Source organism: Mytilus californianus, unplaced genomic scaffold, assembly GCF_021869535.1.
Source record: "Mytilus californianus isolate M0D057914Y unplaced genomic scaffold, xbMytCali1.0.p SCAF_6, whole genome shotgun sequence".
Lineage (NCBI taxonomy): Eukaryota > Metazoa > Mollusca > Bivalvia > Mytilida > Mytilidae > Mytilus > Mytilus californianus.
Window position 1 is genome coordinate 38,711,537 of NW_026262712.1, and position 12,966 is coordinate 38,724,502.

The 12,966-nt window shown below is 32.3% G+C and overlaps 1 protein-coding gene across 3 annotated transcripts in view; it reads right to left on the reverse strand.

The window, feature by feature from the left end:
- Positions 1 to 12,966, reverse strand: part of LOC127704396 (uncharacterized) — a 132,316-nt gene that overhangs the window by 91,132 nt on the left and 28,218 nt on the right. The window contains exons 1-3 of one of the 3 annotated variants that reach the window (XR_007983251.1): positions 8,786 to 8,858; positions 6,979 to 7,196; positions 5,023 to 5,192 (exon numbers count right to left, since the gene is read on the reverse strand). The gene's annotated coding sequence lies outside the window, so the exon portion shown is untranslated. Of the gene's footprint in view, positions 1 to 5,022; positions 5,193 to 6,978; positions 7,197 to 8,785; positions 8,860 to 12,966 lie in introns of those variants that run through there. The other 2 variants (XR_007983252.1, XR_007983253.1) reach the window with 2 other exon arrangements.

Here is a 12,966-nt window from a genome sequence, read left to right on the forward strand (position 1 = left end):
AAAACTAAAAAAATATGCTTAATATGTAATAATCAAATTACTAAATGTGTCATCAGCATTCTATCTTTTGGTTAGCATACAACAACCATGCGGTATCCTAGCATTGATGCCTGATGTCCCAATAAGACCTTTTCAACAATTGTCTACACCTACAGTTGACAACGACTACAATAGGTGAGATGTAAGGGGTCGTCTCAAAAACTAGATTGAAAATTTTGTATTGACCGCATATGATTATATTGATTGCCAATGAGACCACTATCCAACATGACGTGTATTCATGCAATTATTGTGTACCGTACCTTGTTCTGTTTATCAAGTATTTGCTAAGTAAAATTAAAGTTATTTTTGAATTGACTATGATAAAAAGAAGGGCTTCAAAATTTTATTTTTTAGACGTCAAGATGGAAAATGTAAACAAAAAAAAATACGTGTATTTTTGTAGTAGATGAATTTTGTTCAATTAAACAATGTTTTATGTCTGTTGACTAGCGCGGCACATGTTTCTACAAAGCCTTTTAATTTAAGCTTCGGATGCATCAATTTACTTTATATATAAATAAGAAGATATTGTGTGAGTGCCAATGAGACAACTCTACATCAAGTCACTATTTAATTTATTTCTTTTTAATTTATCAATTTAATGTTCGACCTGAATTCGATATTCAGCGACAAAGCAATTCAATTTTCGACTCTTCATCTCTAAATTTTCACCAACGGCGCCGTCGCTTGACCTGCTGCTCAGCAACCATATGCTGTAGCTGACCTGAGAGAGGGTGATACTGGTGAATTGCCTCGCCCTAATGCTGTACGACCAATAAAAACTTGAAGCAAAAAAGCGCCCAAAAATAAACTTTATTCGCGAGAACCAGCTGGAACACAACACAGATGCCAAAACCTTTAAAGGCTCTTGGTGTATCTACTGATTCAGATTAAGATTAAAATGCTAGCTAATTTTGTCGTTCTCTGGCTATTTTTATGACTTCTGTAGTAGGAACAAAATCACACAATGCAACACATTAACAGACATTACGAGTTACCGCATGATCTGCTTTTGGTTTTAGACCCTCATCTGGCTTACAACCCTCTCCCCAAAAAAAGAAAAAAAAATAGCGATCTTGGATCGACTAACAAGGAATAAGATATGAGGGCGAAGCATTATTTCAAAATAACAAATTGTAAATTTAAAATTCGATTGGGACAAAGACGTACCAATGAACAAAACTAGGAATTTTTTTCAGGCGAATAAAACATGTGGCGGGGTTTTACAAGTATATTTGGATCCAAAACCTCCCCTATGTTTAGTCAGAGATGAAATTCAAAACAATTACGCATGGAAAAACTAGAAAAGAGTAGAAAACCAAAGCAAGTCCAGAAAAGGGAAAGGGTAAGCAGTTACCAATTCTTGCAAGACACATGAAGGTCATTTTCGGGAATGGAGAAAGGGATCTATGACAAAGGGACAAGGTATGTTGTCTTTCTGGACATGGACAACCTATCACGGTCAATCAGTTTGTGATGACAACCATACAAATTATTGAAGGATTACATAAATTGTTGGCCACTGAAAAGCCCTGTTTGAGTCAGAAGTGCAGCACTGTCCAAAAAGACTTTGCAATGACAACAAGCTCTGTTGAGATATAAGGTACAGTAACTGATGGAAAACTGTTACATATTTTCAAATATTTTGGCCTCGAGCATCACTGAAGAGACATTGATTGTCAAAATTCCCATCTGGTGAAGAAGACAATGAAATCGTTAATGTTTCCAGTTCATTAGGGAAACACCTCAATTTTAACATTGTAAATGTATCTTGAAGTGGAGTAATTTCTTGTAACTAAATATTGCAATGTGGCCTTTTCCTTTGACTATTAAAATTAATAGGCTTTTACCCCTCCGCAAATTGAATGTGTACACCACGTGACGTGAAGATCGGATGAGAAACACAAATTCTACCGGACGGACGGACAGTCCTGTTACAATGTTCCTTCCAAAAATTTCATAAATAGCATTTCAAAAACGAATTAATCACTATTGGCATGTGCCACAATCTTAGACGACAGACTCTCTTATCTAAATACTAATAATCATACATGTTAAGAAGACATTAAGCAGATCACGATGTGATATTAATAGATTCAACGTGAAATGTCGTATAAATAAATGAAATCAGAATATTATATGAAAGAGAGAGATATATGATCTTTAATAAAAAAAGTGTATATAACAGTAAACGTAATACTATTCATGAATGACTTCTATTGTTGAGTTGACCCCTCCATTTTACCTATGAACTGTAGGTGTCATTAGTCGGTATCGAGAGTTGTTGAAAAGGTCTATTAATAGCGATTTCCATAAAACAACTGATTGCGATTCTATGATAGCCAATGGGCGATGTGATAGAATTTTAAAACAAAACAAACAAAAAGCTGAATAACTGTGCATGATGGTCGATAGTTTTATCAAGACAATGATATAATACAAATTTCAGATTCTTTTTCGCGTTTCATGTAAAATTTGCTGAGGAAAACGCTTTTACAATAAAATTATTTAAAATGAATAACACGAAAAGTAAACCAGGTTTTCCTTCAATAATAGTGTGTGTAGTTGTAAATGTTGCCAATCGTTAATCAATCCTTAATTTGTGCTATGAAAAATTCCTTTGCCAATGTTGTCTAACAGAAAAAATGTCTAAGTATCTTCAGGAATTACTAGTTATAATATGTAAATAGAAATACCATAATTATTGGATATAAAGTTGTTTAACGAGGTTTGTTACAGCTATCATCTAAGATATTGCCAGTCAGATGATAAGGAGAAAATATCCTTTCTAAAATTGTCCTTTGCCAACAAAGGTCTCGATGCCATCAACTTGGGCAATATCCTTCATAATTAATCAGTTCACTCAAATATACCTCCCTATTTATAAGATCAGTCTGTACCTTTTTTATTTCTCATACCAAATTATTTGCAACCACAATTTCCCATTACAAACACGTGTTGCAGAATCTCAATATTGACTTCAAGTCTAAACCTCCTGATTGCCCAATGCTCTTTAACTTTGTACTTTATTTGGCCTTTTTAACTTTTTTTTAATTTGAGAGTCACTGATGAGTCTTTTCTCGACGTACGACGTTTTTATCTTGGTACCTATGATGAGGTTATTCATATATAATACGACTGGCCACGTTATTAATTATGACCCAAACATTGTCAATACCACTTCTCTTCGAAATGTGTTATCCTAAAGCCCAAAATGTCATGAGCCTAAATCCATAAATTGGCAACACAACTTCAAAATACTGATGGATTCAGTCAAGGATTATGCCAGACAATGCGTAAAATGCGAGAAAGAAGACGTAGATACTCTTTGTGAATGAATTAAGGCTATGTGATCGTTGGTACAAATCAGAATTAAAAAAAATAAAAAAAAAATGACTGGGTCTCTGAATACACATGCTACATCACTCTTTAAAAACCCCAAATTTACAAAGCATCTGCCCTACCTCCATGACTAATATGTTGTAGTCCCCGCAGATAAAGCCCCATACACATCGTTGTGTGTCTAAATCACATTTATACATGTGATAAATACATTAGATATTGACGATTCTCCTGGAAACTCTGCATATACCTCAAACGACGCTTATCAAGGAGGAAATCCTTGATAATCATAGCTCTGTTGTATGTTCCTTTGGAATTTCACTAAATATGAACATGATGAAGAACTTCACTGTATGGGATACCTAAATTACATAAGTGTCCTTCAAACAACGTTAAATTGCTTGGTCTTTCAAGTGCTCCGTGAAACTTCTTTCTAAAATATTAACATTAATTTTATCACACAACAGTTCAAAGCCGGGCTTCAAATTCATTGTGAAACTACCTTTCATAAAGGCGGCATGGATCAGATGTGGATACTAAAACATTCCATAGATCTGTTATGTATGTGAAGTTAGCGGCCGGCTCGTTATTCGTTATTCGATATTTAATAATCAACCGGCTGCTGGCAGTCGGTGCGATATTCAAATTTTCTTAGTTTAAAGTAATAAAAATTTAAACAATCGATAACATAAGTAATAGTTAAATGAGTAAAAAGAAATGAAGGAAATCTTTTGTGACCAATCAAAGTTATTGTAAATTATCGTTGTCTTCAAATATAAACCGGTCTGTGATTCGAATATTTCTTTCTTATGAAATACAGATTTTTATGAATAAAATGCAAGAAACAAAAACAAACTGCCACTTTAGTAACATTTGAAAATATGAATAGAAACAACTATGGATAGCCGATTAAAAGATACTTTCGGTTGACGTTATATTCAAAATATATGCAGATATAAGGGCTAGATCTTCCTACACTCACAATCTTCATAATATTATGCATATAATTACTTAAAAATAGATACAAATGAAACCAAATGGAATTTGGGTAAACTTCTTGTCTTTTATGTTACGGAGGGCTCAAAGTGCCAGTTTGATATTAAAAATATATAGTGAAAACCTAACGAAAACAGCTTAAATGACGATGAGACCCCATCCCCTGGTCCTTCAATGTTCATAATATTGAATGATATATTAGATTATGTATATATACAGATCGTATCAAAAGGATTGTCCAGAATAATGTCATCTTCGATATCTACAAAGGTCTTAAAGTGTCACTTTTCAGCTAAAAATCGTCTACAATTCAGGTAAAAGGGCACAGGACGATGTAAAATGATGCCAATTGCAAGTACGCCACTAGCAGCATTTTTGCAATACTATTGACTCCGTTTAGTATGAAATTTGATGTAGTAGTCATATCGTGTTAGTCTGTTAAATGTTTTTACACCTAGTTTGGTACTATTTAAATCTTGTCAGGTTGTATAGACTTCGCATGTCTATTAGTGGGGACCCGTGTTAATTTTTTGATGTTTTTGTAGTGTAATTGGCTTGCTGTCATATTCAAATTTGCCTTTCATCTTCTTTGATTAACATTAGGTTGCTGTTGTCAAAAATCAACATTATTCAACTAAAAAATAGATGCTTCTAAAATTATTTTATTAAGATATCATTTCCAAAATCAGTCTATTCCTCTGGATCATTCACGTAACGATCATCGATATCATTCATAAGATCATCATCATTCATATCGACATATCGTTCATCTAAATGCCCGTCTTCTTAGTCCTCATCCTCGATGTATTCATCTGAAATGGAATTTTAGATATTCAATAACAAAAAACGTTAACAAGAAATAAAATTACAGAACTAAACATGCTAAAGATAAAGACTTATCACTTTGGAATATACATGTGTATCTTTTGTGCTTCTTCGTTACATTTGTTTGTTTTTATAGTGATTAAGATGATAACACAATGTTGATTGCTGTACCCCTATTTTTGACTTTTTACCTATTGTGTCTGTTTGTTTTGTTCACGCATCGTTGTCAATATAATGGAATTTGATGCGACTGTCATACAAGTGAGAGGTTTAGCTAGCTATAAAATCAGGTTCAATCCATCATTTTCTACATAAGAAAATGCCTGTACCAAGTCAGGAATATGACAGTTGTTATCCATTCGTTTGATGTGTTTGATATTTTGATTTTGCCATTTGATTAGGGACTTTCCTTTTTGAAATTTCCTCGGAGTTCAGTATTTTTGTGATTTTACTTTTTGTACTGCTCAAATTAAATGATGTTTCAATGAAGACTGATTGTTTTTTCGTGGAAAACGTTACAATGGATATGCCAAAAACAAATAAAAGCACAACTATGTTCATTATAATGCAATTGAATGAAATTTAAAAACGCATATACGTAGAACTATTCGGAAATGTTAAAAAATATGAGTCCACTGGAAATCTCTTATTTACAAAATGAAAGTTTGTTTGAAGAAGGAATATACTATTTATCATTCGTTTAATCAAAACTTTAGAATAGAGATGTCCGGAGAAGTGACATATCTTATAATTCACATAAGTATTGGACCTGTATTAGATAAATTTAACGCATGTGTAATGATTTTCATTTATGTTATTTCTTAGTTTTTGTTATAGTAAATGGTAGATATTCCGATTCGATCTATGGTTTATCTTCTGGTACAATTACACTTTACTTTATAAATAAAATATGTCTCGTATAAATGTAACGGAATGTACAGTTTTAGTCTTTCTTAAAAACAATATTTTTGGCATCTAATAATGTTTGTATTTGCCTTCATATTGATGCTTTACACATGCTGTTGAAGGTGTTATGGTAGACAGTAACACGAATAGATCACCTGATATGAAGGTGTAGAAGATATTATTTTTTTTTCAAACCACAAAAAAGTAAATGCAGTATGTTTAAAAGTATACTGAGGCTAATACATATAAAATAAGCATAAAATCTTAAGTAAGACATTATTTGTGTAAAATTACCAAAAAAGGAAATGAAAATTAATGGACAGATGTAACTAACACGGATGTTTATTTTGTAATCTTTGAACATTTTCTAATCACAATTTGTAACAGGAACAAAAAAAAAAATAATGATTCATATGTCTTCTGTAAACATAATAATGTGTCCTTTTTACTTTTATACCAGATATACTAGATCAACTTTGTTAAGCACCTTCTGAACGCTAGCCAACAAGAACATTTATTACAGTAAACATATATGATATGATTGCTGGTGAGACAACTATATATCAGAGATCAGCAGTAAGGAAATCTAACTCGTATAATGTACACTATAAATAGTCCCCGAATAACAAATACATTGTGCTTATCTTAATGTTAAAGGAACACAAAACATTACATAACATTTGCTTTTCCTATTGTTTGAATAATAAGAACTTTGTGCAATAAATCTTAAATAGTAAATATACATGCAACTATTTACAGGGTTATCAATATGGAAACACATAATCCTATATACTATAGTTTTCATTTGAATTGATTAAATCCCTTACTGAATAACAAATTGTAAATGTTGTATTAACATGTACATACTTTGAATATCGTCGTTCAACGTCGCTCTTTTATGCTCTGTATTGATTGTTGCAGATCGTGGCCATCTTGGTCGTGGCCATGTTGGCCGTGGCCATCTTGGTCGGGGCCATCATGGTATTTTTGGTCTCGGAAACCGCGGCCATCCTTTACATCCATCAATCATACAAAGTGCAAAGAAAAAAGTCAATGACAGCAAAAGAACGCCTTTCATTTTCAATCTGAAAGATACGCAACTGTCTAAATAAATTTTTATTGTTTAGTTTGTTGATTAATCATACCAATTTCAGCGAGTAAACACGCATATTTGTATTGATGAAGGTAGGTCGATGCCACTCCTGATGGGCTACACATGTTTTAACTAAACACAGCTGTTGAAAGAAAACACAATTAAAATATATCGGTAGCCAATTGTTTACAAGAGTTTACTTTTTTCATATTACCAGTATTTATAAATGTTTTGGGTTTATGACATGTATGAGATGCAATGCTGGTCGGTATTTGTGTTTGTCCAAAGTTATGTCAACGAGATGCATGGACTTATCTGACAAACGAAATTAATGACTAGACAGTACATTTTAGAAAATAATCGTCCAATAAAAGAGTGACATTTTCCAACATATTTACTAAATGTATCACTATTGTATTCAATGAAAAGAGTAAATATGATCTCACATTTTTTGTTTCAAATAAACATTTATTTATTTCAATAATGTGTTCCATTATTACATGTCTGTTCGTGAAAAATAGAATTGTCCGATGCTGCTCAAGATGTTCCTTGTAAAAAACATGAAGGATAATGTGAATTTATGTTGGAAAACAAGAACAAGAAAGTGTAGACATTTGATGTTCTGAAATAGTTCTGAGTACAGATTATGAAATACTTTTATTAAAGAGAACTGACGTCGAAGAACATCATTAGCAAAATATCTCTTTATAGCAACTTTTTATTTAGTGAAGGATTTATCAAACACTGATAGATAAATATTCAAAAGGAGGAATATCTTTTTCGACGTACAGTTTTTTTTTTAGATAGGACACCATTTAGAAATAATATAATAAAAAAGTAAAAATGAAATATTAGCTTGACATTCGTATACAACCTTATCATAGCAGTTGAATTGTTTGCATTCAGCGAAGATTAAACGTAATCATTAAATTGGTTTTGACACGCACACAAATACGAGATTATTGTTTTTATTTTCTGTCAGTTTTTGTTGGAACTTTGAACCCTGCAAAACCTTCATTTAAAGAATCCGCAGTTAAGTGAATACGCAAGCGTTTCTAGTTAGTAATTGCAATTAAAAAGTATTCATCAGGCTTAAGAAAACAAAATACAAAAAAAAAAAACAAAATGCAAAAATAAACGATACTTCTTAGAAATGTATATAATGTGAATTTACATGAACGAACAAAGAGAAAATTTTGTTTTTAAAAAGCTATTATTTCATAAATCGAATCAACCATTTCCTAATTCCGAGACCCTCCTTTTTTCTCAAACAATTAAAAAGTTGGACTTCAATCTTAAATACATATACATTTACTCTTTTGGGCACTCTTTTTCTTACAAAACATCTTTTGATTCAGGTTTTAGTTTTAATAAACTCTGACCATGCTGAATCTATATTTTTGAAGGATACAAACCTTGATTGTCAATGAGGGCTTCTGTATAATAACCATCATTGAAAGTACGTAAACAAGATGTCAATATCATTCAAAAACACGCCAAAATATCCTATAGAAAACTATTGTTGATGTTAGCTTTGTATTGTTCAAATACAAAGAGAGAATATAAAAAAGTAAAACTAACATTTGTGTCTTGAATAATCTAAAATTTTACGAGCTAAAGTGGCTCAATCGCGCTTTACTGAATTAGTCAAAAATTGATCATATATTTATAATGTCAACGTAACAGGTGTACGCAAAAATCGTAACAAATGCCACTTTTTCATCATTTGTCCGAGAAACAATACGTATTTGATTGATTCATTATAATTCTTATGATAAGCGTTATTTTATATGTTAAGCTTATTTAGAAAAAAAAAAAAAAATAAAAAAAAAATAGCAGTAGTTATAAAGAGCAAGGGTCATGAATCATAGCGAGATATTTATGCTAAAATGCTCAAATGGACAAAGTGAATCGATTTTCAATTGCAATCTCAATGTATTGAAAGCCGTTAGCAATTACATGTCAAATTCAATAATGTGCGAGTCATTCACCATGCATAGAGTATCTCAGTTGTATTTGAGAACATGATTTATTTATTATAGTTGTAATTGACTTTGTATTATCTTCAAGTAACTGCGAGTACTTTTATTTCGGTGCTCTGTGTCTACTGTTTTGTGTTATTTTTTATGGTGCATCGTACTTATTATGAGCTAAGCTAATTGCAACTGATTTTAATGTTTGTTCCTAAGTTGTGCAGTTACACTACTGTTCAAGGTTATGGGGAGGGTTAGGCATTTACACACATGTTTGGATCCCGTAGTTAAATGGTTGTCATCAATCCAGTCTGTAATATTTGTTTTAGGTAAATTATTTTGTAATAAATAATCAGATGCAACTTTTTCATCATTTTTTCAAGGTACCTCACGTTTCTGATAAGTTCATTTTTTACGCAAAAAGAATCAATTTCAATTGAAATATAAAACATGCATTTAAAAAAAAAGAACAAATTATCAGTTGGCAGACAAGTAACTGTTATTAACAGCGATGCAATTATGTTCACATAGACACGATTCATCGTTTTTATATCTCATTGTATTGAAAGTCATTTTGCGGTTCCATGTCAAATTTAATCATTAGTGAGTTATATCTCTAAAATAGTTGAACTAAGATTTATTTGATAAACCTTTAGGAATTTTGGGTCCTCAATTCGCTCCAACTTCGTATTTAATTTGGCCTTTTCGATAACTTTTTTTTTTTGAACCCCAAGGGTGACTGGGGTATAGAAGTATGGTCACCATTGGTCTTCCTCCGACCGGCAGTAAAACCCGTGCTAAAGTGGGGCGTCCGTTTGGCTGTGCGGGATGTACAAATTTGCAGCCACGTCCGGTCAGAATGGGGACGTAAAATCCGATGCCTCGTGTAAAGAGAGTGCCACGCTCTTTGCACGTTAAGAACCCTTGCAACAACTCTTTGAGGGGTCCGTAGGTGACCTGTTACAAGGCTAAATTTCTGTCCCTATCCAATATACCCTCATTTCCCGTGGCAGTCTAAATTTCTCCGACCTTAATCCCTTAATCTATTACAGATCCTACCTATTATATTTATTGTGAACTTGTTCTCGTCCTGAATATGCATGAAATATTTGCCACTGGACGTTAAGCAACCAACAATCAATCAATCGATAACTTTTTTATCAATTTATTTATAATGGTTTCGTATGAATGCTATATAAAAGTAATATTGCATAGTCATAGCTGTGTATGATTGTATTACCTCACATACTAAAAATTTATTATTGTATCTGTATTGATCAACATTTGAAATGTCCCATAACAAATGCACATAAAATGAATCTCTACATTATATTGAAACATGTGAAAGTTATCCTGCAAAAACACATTGTCTTAAAATGATTGTTTGATTGTTGTAAAAAATCCAGTGCTAAATAGTTCATAGATGTTTAGGATTGAACAAATTTACAATTGATACAATAGGTTGGTCATGTAATGGGGCTCGATGGAAATGAAGGCGGGGATTTGGACTGCCAAAAAAAGAAAAAATCACAAAAATACTGAACTCCGAGGAAAATTCAATCGGAAAGTCCCTAATCACATGAAAAAATCAAATGACAAAACACATCAGACGAATGGACAACAACTGTCATATTCCTGACTTGGTACAGGCATTTTCAAATGTAGAAAATGGTGGATTGAACCTGGTTTTATAGCGTGATAGTTTATATGATAGGTACAGAAATTTTTTCTTGCAATTGGCTACATACGGATCCTTCAAAGAGGTATTGCAAGGGGTTGGAACGTAGAAAGCTCTGACCCGACGTGGCTGTATTTTTATACATCCCGAAGAGCAAACCGTTTGCCCCACTTTGGCAACCGTTTTACTTCCGCTCCGAAGAAGATCAAAAGTAACCATTTTTCTATTCCCCGTGAAAATTGTCATCTCCCTTCGTCCTAGAAAACTAAAATTAAAAGCAAAGTATAAGTTCAGTGAAATTAGTTATATTGCGAAAAGTTATGTATGTCGGATAATTTACATTTACGTCCATTGTATGTATATACCTATCCCTAAATAAAAAGTAACTGAACATGGATAACGCCTGCTGATTTATATGAATTTTCATGTGTGTGTATATTTTCATGCCATTGAAAGATATGTTGATTATCTTTTTAATAAACAAATTGAAGACGTGTTGGTTAAATTGTAATAAGAAAATGATGTGACTTAGACATTATACGTTCAATTTGTCAATAAACATAAGAACAAATAACATAGCAATAGTTGACTGCTTAACTATTAACTGCATGTTTTATCAGTAAAATTTCGCAAAAATAACAGTAAATAACATGTGTTGCTAATATAACCTTGAAATCGATGATTAATTTGATAGATTGTCAATTACACATATACAGATTTTATGTCACATAGATGACTACCATAGGCACTTGTTAAAACAATGTTACAATTGCTGAATAACCTTAGTTTCGGAGAGCCGACCTATCTTACGCCTTACAATTACCTGCTTAGTAAAAGAGTTACAAGTAACAATTCCACAGGTCTTTGGTTTGACAAGGACGGCCATTGAACCCATGAAATCGTTTGACCTCTAACATGCTAGACTGGCAACCTGCGAGTATAGCTAACAACAGCGACTGTGTAATAGAAGTTGGAAAAATACATGATTATATGCATTGTGTCTCTTTTTTCCTCTCGTAATAGATGGAGAGTCGAAATGTAATCCAGTGATACATGTTTACGGAATGACTTGATTTACTTTATAAAACTGATTTGGAAAACTCAACTTCTACTTAACTTTCTGTATAGTTGAACGTAATTTATTACACAGATAGTCCAGCTTTGTAGAGGAAGATAACACAAGGTCTTCTTCAATGACGCTACATAATAATTGAAATCGACTATCTTTCTGTTAACCCTTCACTTTTCGCGCGAATTGTTCGCAATTTACCTTATGGATGAAGAAAAAACATTACACTGCTGTTTATCGCATTTATCCGCGCCATATACATTCTTATATTGTTTTGTTCATACCGATTCGCCTTATTGTTAGCAAAAAAAAAAGGAATTGCTTTTTAACACAATTTGTTTATATTGTTGTTTGCAATCATAACTTTTTCGATTGAAAATGTGTATTACCTGATAGTTTTAAGGCCCTTGTGCAATACAGTACCTGCTTTACATGTTTTTTTTTAATCAAACTTAAATGCATTTTACACTGTATACATGTAGCAGTGAATGTTCGAATTATAACATATAATTCCGTGAAATGGAAACAGCTTGCAGGAATAAGAACAGGATAAGAAACAATATGATTCACCAGTCTTTATTTCGAACCGTACTCCACGTACTATGTACATGTCGATCTATCGTGGTCGATTATTACATTAAAACGTAATCTAACACCGTAGAAATATCATCTATATCGGTACTAACATGGATTTTGTTAAAAAAAATATGTATTGCTATACAGTTATAAACACTTATTTTGTTTGTATATTTTAAGTTTCGTACTGATCTGATGAGTCAAGTAATTTCCAAATTTACTTCGTTCTCGGTCAATTTAATCTGAACAGGTCCTTATATATCGCATTGACCTCGTCGAACAATCCACAATTCATAAGTAAATTAGATACCAAATATCTTATAAAGTATCATAAGATTACATCTTTTTCCGTACATTTTTTTAATGAAAATAATTGTTTTCTGATTAAGTGAACTGATAAATCATATTAGATGTTTGATATTATTTAACTGTATATTTATATTTGTAAAGCACCTTAAAATTAATG